The 20,562-nt window shown below is 34.3% G+C and overlaps 1 pseudogene; it reads right to left on the reverse strand.

Moving 5' to 3' along the window:
- Positions 1 to 18,311: 18,311 nt before the first annotated feature.
- LOC132681125 (centromere protein K pseudogene) lies at positions 18,312 to 19,934 on the reverse strand (annotated as a pseudogene).
- Between the last annotated feature and the right edge of the window lie 628 nt (positions 19,935 to 20,562).

Below are 20,562 nucleotides of genomic sequence, written 5' to 3' on the forward strand. Positions count from 1 at the left end.
AAGACCATCTTTTCTCTTGTCTTTGTTCCTATGTCAAAGATTAGCTAACTATTTTTATGTGGGTCTTTTCTGGACTCCATTTTTGCCATTACTACACTTTCTTGCCTATTGAACCTTTATAGTAAGCCTTGAAGCCAGCAGTGTCAGTCCTACGATTTTATTCTTCTTCAATATTGTGGTGGCTGTTCTGCGTGTTTCCCCTATTTATGTAAACTTAAGAATCAAGTTTGTTGTATTCACAAAATAACCTTCTGTGATTCTGACTGGAATTGCATTGAATCTATACATCAAGTTGGGAACTGACATACTGGTGGTAATGTGTCTTCCTACCCATGAGCATGGAATAGCTGTCCATTTGTTTGGTTCTATGATTTATATCATTTGAATTTTTTGTCATTTTTCTCATATATGTTGTACTCTTTTGTTAGATTTATACCTAAGCATTTCATTTTTGTGAGTGTTAATGTAAATGTTTTGTGTTTTTAATTTCAAATTCCATTTGTTCATTGCTAGCATTAGGAAAGTGATGGAGTTTTGTGTATCAACTATGTATCTGCAAATCTTGCTATAGTCACTTATGTCAGGTACAAACAAGGGCAGTTTTATTTTTTTCTTTCCTGACATCTACACCTTTTATTTCCTTTTCTTGCCTTGTTAGTTCCAGTATGATGTTGAAAAGGAGAAGTAACAAGAGACATCCTTCTCTTGATCCTGAAAAGTGGCAGGTTTTTAGCAGGTTTGTCATGTATTCATAGAAAATTTGATCCAGGACTTACTTTCTCAGTAAATAGGTAGCCATTTAATAGTCTTATTACCTCTTTGTATGATATGTGTTTGAAGTTAGCACTTCATGGAACAGAAGTCCACTCAAATCACCAATAACTGTTTATCTAGGGGTAGAGATAGTAGTGATAATAATAGATTTCCTTATTCTGGCATCTTGCTCTAAAGGAGTTCACCAGGGTCTTACAAGGCACTTTTGTGGTCATTACTGCTTCTACTAGGCTGCTTGCAATCTTGGACTGATGAGCTAGTTCAAATGAAGTGGAAGAGAGCATTTCTTTTTTACCATTAACATAACTTACTTTTGGATTGCATGGTTTTAGACACAGTTTTACATTATACACTTTTGGTTTCCCCTTTCCTTACTTACATCTCCGTTACTTTTATATTTCTTGTTCTGATTTTCAGAGATGTATTTGGGTTGGACATACCATCATTTGTTGGCCAGTTAAAGCTTCCTTTAATGCAGCCACCCCTTCCTGGTGAAATTATCTGTACCTTGGCGGATGAGTATACAATACATAGATTTCTTAGGGCTTTAACCTCAGGTAGGTCTTCCGGAAGGTAATAATTACCTAAGAGGGGACTGGGGGCATGATGTGCATAAAGGTATTCTTTGCCTTGGATTACTCAGACATGGGCTTAGTTTTTATAATATGCCTTTGATCTAAGTGAACTGAGGAACAAAATAGGCAATCTAAATTAGGATACATTTCTTTTAAATATATTTTGAAAGACAATCTTAGATCGGTTGCTTTTCAATGCTGATCAGACACATATGTTTAATAATTACTGATTGCATCTTTTCTTCTTTTCCTAACATGTACTATTATAGGGCATCCTCTCTCTCTTCTGGCTTCCTAATCTCCAACCTTTTCCTGCTGTGCCTTCTATCTCATAGAGATAGTGTGGTTTGAAGCAACAAAAATGGATTTGGAGTTCTTCTTCTGCTAGGTACCAACACTGTGACCTTAGAAAATTGTTTTACCTCTCAAAATCTCATTTCCATCACCTATAAATAGTCACTGAATAAAAGAAGCCATCAAATGCACATCTTCAATTTCCATTAACCTTTTCCCATACAAATATCCAGGTCCTCTTTATTCAACTTCTTTTCCTTCTATCTTATCTTTCAACAGTAACCTTCTGTATTTTTTAAGTGTAATTCTTTTATTGCCCTTTTGTTCCATCAATACTCACATTTTTAGTGTCTCTAGGGTTCAGTACACACACACACACACACACACACACACACACATATATATGGAGAGAAAGAGAGAGAGAGAGAGAGAGAGAGAATGCAAATCAGTACAAACAAAAGAGAAGAGATTCTACAAAATTATGTTTCATCTTTGGTTGAGTTTTGAATTATGTGAGTTTTTTGTTTTCCTGATGAATGCAACTTCTGTGTAAATAAAAATAATGATTACTGTAAAAGTTTGTTAGATAATTCCTAGAGGAGGTAGAACTTGAGCTGGATCTTGAACAAAGTGATGCACAGGGAAAAAATGTGATGCATGCATAAGAGAACTGCTTGCAGAGAAAACTTGATAAAAACAAATAATTAGCCTGAATGCTTATATGATGAGAAAGTAATGGATAACTGGGTAAACCTAGAGAGCTCGTTAGAATTAAAAAATGCCAACCACAGTGTTGTACACTAGAAAAAATAATATTAAAATTTGTGTGTGTGGTGTGTGCAGTTGACTTGAAGGGGTGGTGAGGTCACAATGTGGTAGATTATTGCAAGCCTCTAGAGACTTAAAAGTAAAATTGCTTTAATATTAAAAATATTAAAATATATAAGTAAGTTCCTTTTTCTCCACATGAAGTTTTAAATGGATGATGGACTAGGTCTCGTATCACTTCTTTTTGTGTGTTAAAAGACTAAGTAATCCATGGGATGGCATTAATAGAATTATTCAAGTTTTAAAAAGTGGATGAGTTAGCACTATTACAGTTACAGGTGATAAAACCTTAATTCAAATTACATATTCAAGGGGGAATATTTTGGTTCATGACACTAGGAAGTTGAAGGGAGTGAATCTCATTAGTTTAAGGCACAAAAGGATCCAAGTTTTCAAATGACAGCATCATTTGAAATTGTATTACTATTTCTCTCCATTGCTCTGCTCTGTCCTCCTTTGTTGTGTTTTATGGTCATGACAGCTATTGCCATGAATGTATGGTAAGGTCACCTGGGTCTCATGCCTATATTCTAGCAGCTACCTATGTCAATATAAAGTGCTTCAGCAAAAGCCCCAATTTTCACTCTTATTGGACTTATTTGTGTGGCATCTCTTCACTGACCTCACAGTTTTAGCTGAGAAACTGGAAGATAGCAATTGATCAAGCCTGTTATAACTCTGTACTTGGTGGGGGTGGGAGAAATGAGGGATGGAGAGATGGCACACACCATCTCTGTCCTTTCCTGTACCATATGGATGAGAATGAGGAGGGCTGATTCCCCCCCCCCCCCACTTTAAAGGAAAGCAAAACAAAACAAAGATTTGTTAAGATTTGTTATCAGTAAGAGTAATGTAGTTAATAGAGCAGAATAAAACAAAACATATATAAGAAGGAAAATGATACGCAAAACAAAACAAATTGAAATGTGACCAATGCAGAAATATCAGTTTATCTTTCTAACTAACTCATTGTATAGATTGCTAAGATTAAGGCAGTTAGCCAAGATATTTAGCTAGTTGTAATAGTCCACTGGAAATTAATGATAGATCCTAGATATCTTTATATTCATTTTTGGTTGAACTTTGAACTTTGTGAATTTATATACAAATGCATAGAAAAAAAGATGAGAAAATTCAAGTTTAAAAATGATCAGAATATATGACTTTGCAATATGGGTAAACCAATATCATCTGACTGCCAAATTGAAACAGATCTGTACAGAGTGTGTGTTTTTTGTGTCCCCAAAAGAATGGTTAGCTCACTATGGCAAATGCATATTTTGCCTTATAGCACATCCTAGATACATAGAATTATTATATTGTCCTATTATTTTGTTTTCAATTTATATTTTCTGGTACTTTACAATATGTTTAGTAATTACCTTAAGTAGTATCTTTCTTCTTTGTTGGTGACACTGTAGAAAATAATCTCGTGAAAATTGTTCATAAATAACTATCATAAACCTTAAGCCATTATTATACCAATACAACAACTTCCTGTGTATATTCTACTAATAATTTTGGGAAACTGATGACATCATGGTATTCATTGGTGATTCAGAGAGGGATCATATTTCTTACTGCTTAATGGAAGATGAAATTATACACTGGAAATGAAATTTTCAACTAGGATATTAAATCACATTGCAATTGGTTTAAAATGTGATGACTCTGGTGGGTATAGTGAAATGCAGAGTTATCAGTCTCTGGATTCTCCTATCTATATCATACATTTTCTTAGCAACAAGAATATTCCATTCTATTTAACATACAAACTATCTTTTCCTAGAAGAGATTGTAATTGAAGACCTACTCACTGCTCTTCCTTCTCTCACAGCCCAGCTGTTTATATTGCTCTGAGTTCCAGAATCATTGTGATACTGATGATGTCTGCATTCTTCCCTCTTAAACTTTTGGTTTTGTTTCATAAAACTGTTTTGGAGGTACTTCAATTGGTCATTTATTCTGCAAACTTCTGAGCATCTTGTGTCTCATTACTGTTTTTCATAACACTCAGGTCGTATTTGGAAGCCCCTTCCAATGATACGCTTTCAATACTTTCAATAGCCCTTAGAACTCTTGGCTTCAATATGTTAGTTCAGGACAATATCAGAAGGTAGCATGCTCATTTTAAGTGAGTTGGCCTTACTTTTTCATCGTAGTTTACTTCTTTGTCCCCTTGAATTTCCTTGTGCAGACCACCAGGATGTTGAGAGAGAGAAATCAGCTTTGTTAGATTAAATCATGTGTCCTAAACAATATCCACCCTGTGCCTTTACTTTATTTGTTTCCCCTTTGAATATTGCAGCCTGAGATCACCATACTTTCTTGCTTAGGCTTTCTGAACTGTAGCTTAATACTTAAAGTTTCACCAGAAAGCACACTAAGCATTTAGTAAAACACACAGTGTGGAATCACAGGAAGCAGGCACAATTCCCATTATTAAGACTGATGATCTTTAATGGTGCTCAAGAGAGGAGAACCTAGCAGTGTTTCCTCATTCCAGCATCTACCAATATGAAATAAATTTTTGGGAGTGCCGCCTGGTTGGCTCAGTTGGTTAAGCGCCGACTTCAGGTCAGGTCATGATCTCACGGTTCATGGGTTCGAGCTCTGCATTGGGCTCTGTGCTGACAGCTCAGAGCCTGGAGCCTGCTTCGGATTCTGTGTCTCCCTCTCTGTTCCTGCCCCTCCCCTGTTCATGCTCTGTTTCTGTCTCTCAAAAAGAAATAAACGTTAAAAAATTTTGAAATAAATTTTGGCAACTGGATGTTGCCTATAGACATATCTTCATGGGCAAGTGCCATAGATTATCCAAGGCTCTGAAGACTCTAAAACTAAAGAAGTCAAGGATTTGCCAAATTTAAGGTAGAAGACTATAGAAGAGTAATGTATCATTGAAGTGTAACACAATTATTTTTATTCTGCTAATTCTTCATATATAAAAATGGAGAAAGAATCTTTTATGTCACTATGTAATTCTGTAATTTGTTACTGTTAGATTTCCTATTACTATAAATAAATGTTTGCCAAGTCTGTAAGAAAGTGTTGAATTGGAATAATTTCAATTTTCCTCAAGTAATGCAATAGAGATTAATTTACTCCAAAGAGGTGATTTGAGGGACAGTACTACAGTGTGTATTAAATCATGAATCTCTGCATTTAACAGATGGCTGTCTGAGGAATTAGACCTGAAAAATTAGCTTTCAGTCTAGAGGACTTGCTGTTTTAATGCCCCTGGAGGAGACATATCTCTCACTGGAGAGCATCTAAGGAGGGAAACTGTCTACAGAATGTGATGTAATCACTACAGGAATAAAATCCTGAGTGTAATTCTGAAGCAATTCCTTTCCCTCTGGGTAGACAAAGGCTCTCCATGGGAAGAACAACCTGGTCTCTAACACAAACACACAAAATGTTTAAGATTGCTATTTTGCATTATTTGGAATTACGAATAAGTCTGATGTTTGCTTTGGTTATCAGAAACAGCTACATTAAGTACAGCCTTGAGATAATCTTTATCAGGGAACTAGATTTATTTTCTTATTATCCTCATCTAAGAATTCAAGGATAAAGAAGACAGCAAGAGTGGCTTCCTTCCAGGGTTAAGTCATCCCCACATAAGGCTGATGCTGACAGCTCTGCAGGATTTGCTTTAATTCATCTGAGAACTGAGTGTGAGTATGAGTGTGTGTGTGTGTGTGTGTGTGTGTGTGTGTGTGTGTGTTTCTGGTAATAATAAAATCAATGTATAGACCAAATAAAAGAATGTAAATGGCTAAAAAACTAAGATAAAAAAGGGAAATATAGTTTATGCTTCATAAACTAAATTAAAAATGAAATAGAAATAATAAAATTGGAGAAGATTTATTTTTGGTGAACTCCTATATTCTGCATTCATGTTAAATTCAAAGCATAATGCTTGGTCAGTATATAAATAACTTTTTCCCCAAAGCTTTGGTGAAGACTTATCTTGAAACAAGAAGACTTTAGTTGAAATGGCAAATAATGTATCCTATATTTCAGAGTAAAATTGCTATGCAAGTTGTCTTCTAATATAGAGATTACTATGTATTTACCAGGCAGTGGGGCTAGAAAGTAATCTTAAAGCTTCTATATGTCATTTCCTAAGTATTCATTTAAAGATAATTAAATGCTTAAACACATAAAACAATGTTGTATGCATGATGTCAGACATGATTATCATAAACCTGCCACCACAGTTCTTAAATGGAGTATAGGGGAAGGGCAGGTAAAGGAGATTTAGAAGGCATTTTAGAACAACTTACAAAGTACAATGGCTGTCTTTTATGTGGATTTTAAAACACTAGGGGTAATTTAAATACTAATTCAAAAATTGTATTATTTTTTGCGAAGCTATAAATTAGTCCAATTCTTGATATCAGAGAGCACCCCATTGCAGGACACTGGGATTCTTATAGTTACATTTAAAAAATAATTGTGTGCATTTTATTTTATGTTATTATTTTTTTAACATTTATTTATTTTTGAGACAGAGAGAGACAGAGCATGAACGGGGGAGGGGCAGAGAGAGAGGGAGACACAGAATCGGAAGCAGGCTCCAGGCTCTGAGCCATCAGCCCAGAGCCTGACGCGGGGCTGGAACTCACAGACCGCGAGATGGTGACTTGAGCCAAAGTCGGACGCTCAACCGACTGAGCCACCCACGAGCCCCTAATTGTGTGCATTTTAAAAGAAAAAGAAGACTTTCCTGCAACCAGTAATAGAGAAATATTGGTCAAGAGCTGCTGCAATAAACAGAACACATAAACAGCAAGTAAAAAGTTCAAAACGTTATTTAGGGCTTGTTCTAGAATTGCCTTGAGACTAAAATCTCATGTAATGGGAGAAAATTTGGAAGTCCTACAGCCTGGCAAATTTATCTTTGAGTCACAAAAAGGCAGTCAAGGAAAAAAAAATGATTACTGACTGTACAGAAATATTAAACAAAGCATTTTTAGTCAAAAAACTTAGAAAATTTGTTAAAAGTCCAGGGTTAATCCAGATATTTTCCTAAGAATTGTATAAATGTCTAAATATTAAGAATACTGGTAATTTATCTTTTTAAAAATGTTTTAATGATAATACCTATGAATCTATGCTAATTTTCAAGTATTTGGTGATGAAATAATTAGTGAAAAAATTCTGGGAAAGCAATTTAGTGTGTATGTGTGAGCATAGTTCTGTTTGGGGAAAAATTGCGAAGTGGCAGGATAGGTGGCTCACTGCAAAGTCACACCCACTATGCATCCCCTGGCACCAGATACTAAGCAACAACTTCAAAAAGTGTCATCATGACTTTTTGTTTTGAATTCTCAGGAGTAGTCAAATGTATATTAATTTTTAAATTTTGTTTGACTACACAATTTTTATAAGGATTGAATGAGATAAGCATTTATAAGTTTATTAAACAGATACATTCTAGCTTAGTTAGGGTAATGGCTGTTCAGAATTTTAGAAACTGGATGAAAAATAGCTTGTTTAAAAATTTTCATATAGGTAAAAATGATGATAGGACAGATTGAAAACTTTAATGTGGCAAAAGAAGGCAGTACTTCTCTTAATGATAAAGAATGACCCATGAAGTGACTCAATTTTCATATGTATTTTTAAGGCTGAACACACACAAGGGTCAACTGCAATGTAAGACTAAGAATTTCAATGTCTCATTACAAGATTGCCTTAGAGAAAATAAAGTCAAAGGGTGATGTAAGTAAGAAGAGGATATGTTATGTATCCTTCTAGAAATTTAGGTCATTGACATTAGGAAATTCACAGTATTCATGGTTAAAAAGTAAAGATTAATATCATGTACCTGTTTCATGAAAGAAATTCTCAAAATGTATAGAAGATAGGCAGGACAAATGTATACAACATCTCAGTCTTCCACAAGATACAAAACAACTTGATCTCTTCAACACAAATATGATTTAAAATTTCCACAAATAATAGCATGGAAATACTGTATTAAAACTTCCTTTTTGATAGTGTTTTCTGGCCTTCCGCACTGTGTCTATTCTGAAATAGACCATCCATGCAGATAAGTATAGAAAGATTCATGCATGCAGATACACATGCCCTTTGTACACATGTTACTGTGTGAGCCTGTTTCTGAAAACACCGTGACATCAAGGAAAAATAAGATACTGAAACAAACTGGTATCTTTGTTGCTCTTCAATTCAGTACAGATTTCTAGAAATTGAGAAACTACGTTTACTCAGAGAGTGACGATAAACATACAACCACAAAAAAGGGGTACATTTGGAATAGAATGCAAAATCCCTTTGAATATTTAAAATGAACCCTAGGCTCTTAAAGATACTTGGGCTTTTGAAAAGATGCTTGGGGTAATGCATTCAGGCTCAGAAGGCATGCTCCTTCTTCCCTTTTGCTAGGAAGAGTCATTTCCTTCGAAAGTTAAGAGATGCATGGAGTCTAGACATCTTATAGTCTCTGTTAGCTTTTTGATTGTGTAATTGTGATGAGATTTCTTTGGCTGGACTTATTTAAGTAGATATTGGATCACCATTTTGATAAGGTATTATAGGGAGAAATCAAGTAGATTTTCAGTTGAATTCAATAAGACTGGAATTCTCTCCAGCTTCCAGATTTAAATAAAACTAGGAGGTCTTCCTGTTACTCCTCTAAAGAAATGAAATTTTACATGCAGTTTTAGTACTTGGATTCTGGTTTTCTTTTATTCCCTACCCGGCAGCTAAAGTTTTTAAAACGTTAGTTCAGCTTTTCACATTGTTATTGCAGAATTTAGCATGGAAAAATGATCTCTTTTTTTAAAGTATTATAAGTGTTGATGAAATTTCTTTAACACAGTTATATATGTATTATATATACATATATAAGGACATATATATACAGACATCTATAAGTACATAGGTACATTGATTTTCTTCTTCATTGTTTTCAGCAATATATTTTGAAAAGCAAACAGTGGTAGGTTTCTTAGTAACAGTAGTTTACATTGTGTAATTTCTGAAATGTTAGATATATTATTTTTGTTATCTGTAGCATAAAATGCATTACATTAAAATTTTTGATTTTCTAACATATTTTCCAGAGAGAGGAAAACTAGTGTTTCTCTTTTAAAAATTTTTTTATTATCTTTTATTGAAATTTTTTAATGTTAATTTGTTTTTTTTTGAGAGAGAGAGAGACAGAGTATGAGCAGGAGAGGAGCAGAGAGAGAGGGAGACACAGAATCTGAAGCAGGCTCCAGGCTCTGAGCTGTCAGCACAGAGCCTGACATGGGACTCAAACCCATGAACTATGAGATCATGACCTGAGCCGAAATCAGACACAACTGACTGAGCCACCCAGGTGCCCCACGAACTAGCTTTTTTTCTCTCTCTCTGCATAGATTCTTTCATATGTGTGAAGAATAAAAAAGGGTTTGTATTTGTATGTCTAATATAACCTGGTATTAATGGTATGTGAATGCCTATCATCTCTCATATCTCCATGTAATACACCCTCAGTGCTGCAAATAGAGTATTTAGGGGCTCAAGCCTCCCTTTTAAATGCTTGGAACCTTCTGATCAACTGATAATTAGTCATTAAAAGCTCAGTTGTCCTCTAACAAAGGTTTTAAAAACCTAAGAATATACAGAAATCCCAGCAGAAAAAATGATTGTTTCTAGAGATTGCAGAACCTAACATCCTTGAATTGGAACCATTACTGATTATTAAAACCCTTTTGCCTAGTTCTCCTGCTGTGCGTGGCATCGTACTGTGAAAAGCAGGCACCAGTGTGGCACAGCTGGAAATAAACATAACAGGATTGTAGAGCCCAAAATCTGAGAATTTATAAAACTTTTGTCCCAGAGAATTTAAAGTGCAATAAGTGAATCTAATGGTGCAGGTAAGTTTGCTTATTGACTAGAGTTGAAGGTGTTTTAACTATTTCAAGACATGGAGTCATTTTTATAAATGGTTTTAACAGGAAAATACAGGCTATACTAAAATCTTGGATCTCAGACTGTACCTTCTGTCTTAAAATTTCTTTTTTTTTTAAATTTTTAAATGTTTATTTCTTTTTGCTAGAGAGAGAGAAAGAGAGAGAGAGAGCAAGTGAGCATGAGCAGGGGAAGGGTAGAGAGAGAGGGAGACACAGAATCTGAAGCAGGCTCCAGGCTCTGAGCTGTCAGCACAGAGCCCAACACAGGGCTCAAACCCATGAACCGTGAGATCATGACCTGAGCTGAAGTCAGATGCTTAACCAACTAAGCCACCCAGGCACCTCTAAAATTTCTTCATGTGCAGGTCATCTTAGAGGTCCTTTTGTGATTTTCGATAGGAAATATTTTTTACTTTATCTTATTTGAAAACCATGAATATTGATTTCTTGTCTCGTCGATATTTTGTTTCCTCTCTAGGATAAGATACTAAAGGCAGACTCATTATTTATTTTGGGTTTTTCATATATTCAGGGCTTACTGTAAGTATCTGAAGTGGTATAAGTATCTTGTGAGTTAAAAATACATTGGGCAATACTGAAAACATTGGTCAGTGCGTGCAAAGAATATGTACAATACAAAGGTTTTTGCTATGCCCATTTTGGAAATGATTGTGTTACAATAATGGAATTTGTAATTTATTTTAAAAAATTTAAAGTCATGAAATTTTTTTCAGGAGCTGTGGGATGTACATCTATTAAAACTTATACCTCAGGAAAAAATTAGACTGACCCGTGTTTTAAAAACTTAAAGAGACCCTGGAGGCTATAAAAAAAGAACATACCTATGACAATTAATGCCAAAACGTATGCTAATTAAATGAACATTCCAGCCCATGCAACACTGACAGAGAATTGTGAAGAAACAGGACACAAAACTGAACAAAAACATAAAAAACAACTCTTGACCGTTAAAGCATTATTAGGAAATAATAAAATGTAGAACTTTCCATGGAATTGCATAGCATACTACTACAAACAGTAACAATTTTATATAATACTCTTAAGCACATATTTTGTATTGGGTGCAATGTTTTAAATATTTTATGAAGTAATAAAATTTCCATAAAACGTGGTGAGGAAGATACTATTTTTATCCCCTTGTATGAAGATAAAGAAAGGGAAGCACAAGGGGCTAGTGACTTGCACTTTGTTTCCCAGTTGGAAAATTGCACAAGCATAAGGAAATACAAATGGAAAGCATTTATAAGCTTCAGAGACTAGTTGAGAAGCCGTTTTGTGGCTGAACCTATTATTGCTGCACTAAATTTAGAAGTCACCATTTGTCTCATGGAAGCTTACTAGCATAGCTATATTGGCCATTTATTGCTTTTAATATAAAATTAGCCTAAAAAAATTTACCTTGGGTAAAATAGATTTTTCTTTAATTAAAGGGTCAGTTGTCCAGCTTCCATGTCAGGTCAGAGAAAAGACAAGCATCTATTTTTTGTTTCTAAACTATGCTTAAAAGGAAATATATCGGTGACATTCTTCTGGAGCTGATTCTTTTAGATGACTATAGGACTCCATCATGGCATCTCTCTGTTTGTCTGTCTCTCTCTTTATCTCCCCCCTTGCCCCCTCAGCCTACCCAATCTCTCAACCTCTGTCCACATACACATTATGTAAATACAAGGTTAATCTAATTTGAATCTGATCTTTTACAACTCTGCTTATCCCTAAAGGCCGGAGTGAAAACATGGGACCAACACTAGACCAAACCTGAAAGAATGTTATAACTAGTGATTGAGGTATTTCTGGGTTAGGGTAAAGAATATACCAGGGGGAAATCTATACACCAAAGAGCAGTTTGTCAACATTTGTATAGAAAAGAGAAGATTGATGGATTGTATTTGTATTTATGTTATTGAAACTGGTCATGCACTCTCGCTTTGCCTACCTGATGAGAAGACTATAAAAGACTCTTCTCTGTGTGACACTTTTATTGAGATAGATGTACCTCACTCAGATCTTGGTGGTTCATGTTCTGAAAATGAAGTGCTTCATCTGAAATGGAGGAAAGACTCTGAAAGCTGTTGGGAAGTATTTGACTTCTCAAATGTTTTCTTGTGGTTTCTTCACTTGTATCTTTTAACTTTAACTTGTAACTTTTGGCAAAGACGTAGAGAAAAGGGAACCTGTGTATGCTGTTGATGGGAATATAAATTGGTACAGCCCCTTGGAAAATGGTAAGGAGGTTTCCCAAAAAATGAAAACACAGAACTGTCATAGGATCCACTAATCTCACTTCTGGGTATTACTTGCAGAGTGAAATCACAACCTCTGAGACTTATCTGCACTCTGTGCACATTGCAGCATTTTTCATATTAGCCAAGGCCTGGAAACAATGGAATAAGTATCCATTGACAGATATATGGCTAAAGAAAATGAGGTATATGCACAATGAAATACTATTCATCCATAAAAAAATACAAGAAAATTTTGGGGGCATCGGGGTGGCTCAGTTGGTTAAGCATTTGACTTTTGATTTTGGTTCAGGTCATGATCCCAGGGTCATGGGATTGAGCCCCACGTTTACCCCATGCTGAGTGTTTCCCCATGCTTGGGATTCTCTCTCTCCGTTGGCCCTTCTGCTGCACTTTCTCTCTCTCACTTTCAAAAGAAAAAAAAAAGAAAAAAAGGAAAGGAAATTCTGCCATTTTTGATAGAATGGAAACATGGATGGACCTTGAGGTTATCATGCTAAATGAAATAAATCAGAGAAAGACATATACTGTGTGATCTTCTATGTGGAATCTAAAAACTGAACTCAGAAACAGAAACTAGAATACTGGTTGCCAGGGGCCTGGTGGGTGGGGGAAATGGGGAGATGTTGGTCAAAGAATACAAACTTGCAGTTATGAGTAAATTCTGGGGATATAATATATAGTAATGTGAATATAGTTAATACTGTATTATATACTTGAAAGAGAGAAAATCTTAAATGTTATCACAAAATTGTAGTTATGTGAAGTGATAGATTTGTCAACTAACTTTATATTGGTATTTTATAATATATACATGTGTCAAATCATCATATGGTACATTATAGAAGTTTTTTTAATGTTTATTTTATTTTATTTTTTTTAATTTTTTTTTTAAATTAATGTTTATTTTTGAGAGTGCAAGCAGGGGAGAGGTGTAGAGGGAGGGAGACAGAAAATCTGAAGCAGGTTCCATGCTTTAAGTTCAAAGCCCTTTGTGGGGATCATACCCATGAACTGTGAGATCACAACCTGGGTTGAAGTCAGATACTCAACCAACTTAGCCGCCCAAGCACCCCAATCATATAAAATTACACAGTGTTATGTGTCAGTTTTATCTCAAGAAAGCTAGGGGGAAAGTTTTATGAAGTCTTTTGAGTTCTTTCAAAAATCCAAATACCAATAATATGATAAATAGATATATACATGTATAAGCATATATATACATACTCATATATATACATATTTTCAAATACACATACATATGCTTTATTTATTTATGTTATTTATCATGTAATTAGTGATTGCTTTTTAAAAGCCAGACACTAACTGAAAATGTGGTGTGTGCAGCACAAACAAGATGTGGTTCTGCCCTGAGCTACACAGACTTTTTTTTTTGAATATTTTAAAGTAAGCCAATAACTGTGACATTAGGTAATAACGACTCAGTGCAAAAGAAGAGTCACATACATAGTAATAGGGTTATGAATGAAAAAAAATGATTTGGTCATATAATAATTGAATGTAATAAAACAGTCCTTCATAACTTACCATCAGATGGTTGAGCTAACATTGTTTTTACACTATGTTCTCCCCCAGCGGGTTGCAAGGTCTCAGTCCAATCACTTGGTGTGTCTGATCTCACCTGCACATTAGGGTTCAACCATTTCCTTCTACACTAATAATACTCAAAGGCATTTCTCTCATCTTGATCTGTTTTTGACGCTCCACTGAATTTTTTTCAGATGATATCAACTGATCTAAGGCAGTTTGGTTACAAACAACTATTTGAACTAGTGAAAGTTAGTTTCAGACCAACTTCTGCCATACATATAGAAATTATTAGTAAGCAAGTACGAAGCAGTTTATGTGACCCATTGTCTACACTTAGAGTTTGGGTTCTCTACCATTTAAGTTGTTCCTTGCAGGGAAAAGGTCCCTGTGGGGAGATGTGAATATATTCCAGAATGGTATTTTGCAACCTATTTATCATGAGAGACCATTCTATTTTTCTTATTTCTACTTTATCCTAGACTAAAATGCTTTTGTAAAATATGTCAGTGTTTTCACAGTGTAAAAATACATAGTTGTGATTTTAACAATGAATGTCCTTATATTAAGTCATCTACTATACTGATTAAAGGATTTATTTTAACCTAAAAAAAACATTTCTAATATTTATTTTTCAAATACCAAAACAATAAAGGAGGGAAGGGGTGCTAAAGCATTTGTAGCAGCCTCTAGGACAGCCCTTTTTGTTGAAAAATATCTGGCCATCCCTGGAGAATGAATTATCAGTCATGATAAATGACTATCCTAGGTTGGTAGCTAAAACATAATACTATCTAAAATGAACTGTTCAAAAGTAAATTATAGTTACCATCACCCATGGTCTATTATCTCAAGCTCTGTGAGTCTCACACTCAACTCTTCATACCTTATAAACTTTGTTCTCCTTCTGTATTTTGTTTATAGAACTCTTAAGTTCATTTATAGTGGTAACTCCTGTTTCTCTGCTGCCTGTCTTTGACATATTTGTTCCATTTTAAAAAGACAGAATGAGGTGAAAATATAGCAGACTGACTTTAGCTTCTAAGTATGTAATTGGTCCTCATACCTAAGCATCTAAAAATACTCATTAGTTGAATCTGCTAACTAGATGTAGGTTTCTAGCTCAGAAATGAAATAAAGTCACTTCTGAGTTAATCAGAATTTTGTTTTGTTGATTTCCCCCCCTAAATTGGACCAACTCAATTTGTTCTTGATAGGATTTTGATTTCTGTCACTATGTCAGCTGATCATAGGTGTTAAAGAAGCTTGAGTCAATTGCCATATCTGTCTGTACTGTCCAATGAAAATACTAGTGAGTATGGGTAGAAGTTTGGGGCAGAATTCTTCTGTGTTACAGATCCAATATCTGTGCCTTCTGAAATTTGATAACAACTCTAGGTTCTTATAACACTGTACTTCTCTGATTTACAAATTGTGCTACCTTCGAGGTGCCTGGGTGGCTTAGGAGGTTAAGCGACTAACCCTTGATTTCAGCTCAGGTCATGATCTCATGGGTTTGTGAGTTCGAGCCCTTTGTTGGGCTCTGCACTGACAGCCCAGAATCTGCTTGGTATTCCCTCTTTCCCCTCTCTCTTTGCCCCTCCCTCACTCAATCACCCATGTGCACTTGCTCTCTCCCTCCAAATGGATAAACTTAAAAAAAAAATAAAAAAACAAAAAACTTGTGCTACTTTCTACCTACTTAACTCAGTACATCTGCTTATTTTTCCACTACTTGGATTAAAGACCCATGTTAAGTCCTTTTCTGAATATCTTTTAAGTCTGCTTTCAGATCTGTTCCTGCCTTTTAAAGCCAGGATATGGTACTTGGCAAGAGGTAAATTAAAGTTTTGGCAAAAGCTATATTTACTTGTAGTATGTAACAATTCATATTCATATTTGCAGGGCAGAGAAGATAGACTATTTTAATAAACAAGAAATCAGGAGTAGAAAAGTCCTTTGGTCCATTTGGAAAAGTCCAAATGGCCATAGCAATCTTTACAGTGCTCTCCCCCATTGGTATCTCCAGATTTTTAAAAATGATGGTAATTATTACTAGCAGGCTAAAAATTTATCACATAATCACCGAAATTCTTAGGTAGGGTAATATTTATTCTTAGTGTGGTAGCTATAGTGATTGTTTTATGCCTGTGCCCATATTATATAGCTACGTGGAAAGGTAATTTATTTTAGACATAGGGTGGGATGTGGGGGGTTATATTTTTTTAAAGTTGGCCACAATGATTATTCTCTATCCCCTCCTCTTATAACTGGGTGGAACTTTTAAAAACTATTGATTTATATATTTTTACTGTTATAAGCAATAAAGTATACTAAAATTGATACTATGTGATTTTTGAGGTTATGTCCTAAAATTTGGTGCTACTTCTGCTTTGTGCTCTAGAATACTCTTGAAGCTTCCTACTATTATATAAGAACTGTTATTTTCTAGAGATTTCCATGGTGTGAAAAAAAGCTAAAATTAGCTGATGTGCAGAGAGACCACATAGAAAAATCTTGAGCAAAGAATTAAAGCAGAGTCTGTAACCCATTTGTTTTCTGATTAAGGAGTTGGGAGAGATGTTTCCAGGGAAAGAAAGATGACCCTGTCTAATTTCACCACAAATAAATGACATCCTGTTAAATGGGAAAATAATACTTCGTAGGAGAAAAGCCCTGCTCTGTAGAAAGCACCTCAAGGGTGTTCCAGGTATATGGTTGCTTCTCGTAAATAAACCTATACTCTAGATTTATGAGACATGACTCTTCAGAGAATACAATATAAGCTATACTCTGATGTGATAAGCAGATGTTTTGTGACATAAACACATTCTGTTGTGTTAAATAATCTAAGGGATATCTGTGTCCTTTGACCGCTTGTATCCTCGAAATTAGTGAAACTTTGTACTGGGTAAGATTTCTGATTTGAGTCTCATTTGACAATCTAATGCTTTATGTTCAGTTTAAAATGTCACATTGTCATATTGTAGTAAAAATTAGTATAATTCAGGCTTTCAATTCTGATACCTTAAAACTATACTTTAATATATTTTTTAATTAAAGATAGATTTAATGATATTCTTTCTTAGTAGTTGGCAGAGAAAATCTTTTCTCTTTACCTTTCTTCCTCCAGAGAATTCTTGGTGGCATTATTTTTCCTATTCCAATCTGTATTTAATATAATTTTGTCATGTCCTGAACTGAGACAGTTTTATTGGCAAAATATCATGTTTGTAATATTGGGGTTTCCTACTCTGGTACATGAATCTTCCCTCTGTTTTTCTGTCTCTTTTGTTTTTTTATATACATATTTGTATTTTTATTTAGTGAATGCCTATGAATTATTTCTGTTTAAAAGCATAATATGTATTTAATTGTAACAAAAATTCACATAAATTTGTATAAAAAAGAAAACATTGCAGTTTTCTCCAACCTTTTTCATTGTCCCTTTACTGTTTTATCATTCACTGTGCCTCCTTCCACAACCATTTTATTGTGCTGATACCAATATAGACAAACACATACACAAATACACCCACACAGAGGGGTGTTTATTTCCTTAAAATGATATTATCAAATTTAGATGTATCCCATTCTATTTTCTGGTTAGTAATTGCTGCTACACGGAATAGGTTTTGCTTTCATAAAATGTAGTTTCCTGTCATTTTCAGGTAAATTATCATATGTGAATAATGCTAAAATTACATTCACATTTCAACTCTTTATGTCTATTATTCTCTTTCTTGTTAATACTTTAGCTAGGCCTTAGAGAAGAAACTTGACTGCTAATGAAATTGAGAAACATTCTTGAATTTTTTATGATCTCTCATTTTGTTGGTAATGTCAATAATTTGTCTTTTATTATTATCACAATAGACATCAGTGTCTCTTCCAAAATTATCAAATTTTTTGTGGCATAATTAAACAATAATTAGAAACTTCATCAAATATAATATTACAAGGACATAATATTTGAATAATATATAACAGAATAAGTTGTTTTGTTAAGCTTACCAGTGTTTGGCATTCTTTTCATCTTAATATAAACACTACTAGTTTATTTTTTTTTTAATTTTTTTTTTTAGACCAAAGAGTTTTATTTACAGAAAGGTCATGGAGAATTAACAAAATTTTATGAACACAATTTTGTTAGCAATAATAAACAGAAACAGCATGGTTTAATATATATCACTTGTTATATAATACACATTAAGATATAGTTTTCATGCTACACTTATCCATTAGTTTCTGTTCCAATTTTTAAATCTAGAAATAAGGCAGTACACATGGAACAGATTTACTACATGCTTTTAAATTACGATTCCTTCTATATCAGATATTGTCAATTTTAAAGCCATCTACAAATTAAATGGCCTTTCCATTATAATTGCTAAATTTAGAGATATAAGCACCAAATGGAACTCAAAATACATAAAATAAACTGTCACAAATTCAAAAGGAAAACATTACAGTAACAGTATCATAAATTAACAAAGAATACTGCAGAAGTAAGATACATCAAAAGTTTATTATGATTAAGTCTAGAATGTTTTTTACTTGCATTCTTTTCCATCGAGTTGAAAACACCAAGGTACTAATTGAATGTGAAAGGACCATTTATAAATTGTAGGTGGCATGTGTCATTTTATGGATGAAAGGAAGAGGGACTATGTGCTTTGATTTGCAAATAATGTTCTTTGTCCAAGTAATCCTCAGTGTTTCCATTATCCTTGAATGACAGATTCATTAAGTACTGTGTGAAAAAAGAGACCATCCTTTTACTGATGGAAGGCTTCTAATCTTATTTGGGTTGGATCTTCTGGATGTCTCAAGGCAATTCCATTACGCAGGAGCAGCTCAATATATGGTGGCCAAAAAGAATCACTAATTTTGATATATGGATCATGTGGAACATCAAATAATCTATTTAAAAGAATCTCTAACATTTCATGCAGTGTTATCAGCTGTGCAGTTGATTCTTGAATGTTTGTCTTTTTCTTTTTAACATTTCTATCAGGCAGAGGAAAATGATCTTCCAGAAATTCACCCAAGGTAATCAAGAGCTTTTCCTTATATTCTTTTATATCATGCGTTTTAGTGTTCAGCTCATCTAAGATTCTTGATTCAGAAATTGTCACAACCTGATTTTTCAATTCACTGTGCAGTACATTAAGAGATTCCAATATCTGTTGTTGTTCCTCCAACCACTGTTGCTCCCTTTCCAAGTCTTCCTTTAACTTTTCATTCTTTGACTGAAGAGTAGAGAGTACCAATTCAAGATCATGTCTCAATTTTTGGAACTCTTCTTCTCCTAATGTTACTAGAACTTCTTCATTCAGAGGAACTATTTCAGGATTTTCTTTCTGCCATTGACTGAGTTCAGCAGTCAAACATTTCACTTGCATAATTAATAATGACAGCTGAGCATTTGAATCAATGAGTGTCTCAGTTCCAACAAGTGATAATTTTTTCTGACATTCTTCCATGTCTTTCCACATTTCGTCACATTCCTTAATAAGTTCTTCTTCAGCATTTGTAACATCTTCCATATCTGTACTACTATCTGGGTCTAGATCTTGCTGATTCACTGACATGTGCCTTGTGATATTTTTAGCCTTATAAGAAAAAAAGCTGTGTGACGTTGGGCAAGGCACTTAAACTGTCTCTGCCTCGGTTTCCTTACCTCTTAACCACCACACAGCCACGGACTGCAGGCCACCTCCTAAACACTACTAGTTTAATTACTGTTAAAAATGGTACTTGTTTTGGTTTTTATCTTGTTTAGGGTTTAAGTGAAATGTTCAATGCAATAATTCCTATTTGTTGATTAAAACAGTAAAGCTTTAAGTTTAATTCTGTGTATAACTTTGTGAAATAGCATATATAAAGATAACATATATTAAAGATAACATAAGAAATCATATATTAAATATATATTTTATTAAATATCATGTTAAGTAAATACACATATATATACATATATATAGTCTTTAATTTCTGTAAACAATTGTTTTTAATGTTTATTTATTCCCGAGAGAGACAGAGACAGGGTGTGAGTGGGGGGGAGTCAGAGAGAGAGGGAGACACAGAATCTGAAGCAGACTCCAGGCTCTGAGCTGTCAGCACAGAGCCTGACATGGGGCTCGAACTCACAAATTGTGAGGTCATTACCTGAGCCAAAGTTGGACGCTTAACCCACTGAACCACCCAGGTGTCCCTTTAATTTCTAAATAGTATATATTCAATTCAGTTAGAGTTAATTTATATGTTATTTAGTACTCTTAAAACATTTTCACTGTTTTGAATTACTTGAGGTTGATTTTATTTGTTTTGAAAAAAGACCTT

The sequence above is a fragment of the Panthera onca genome, chromosome A1 (genome assembly GCF_046562875.1).
Source record: "Panthera onca isolate mPanOnc1 chromosome A1, mPanOnc1 haplotype 2, whole genome shotgun sequence".
In the NCBI taxonomy this organism is placed as follows: Eukaryota; Metazoa; Chordata; class Mammalia; order Carnivora; family Felidae; genus Panthera; species Panthera onca.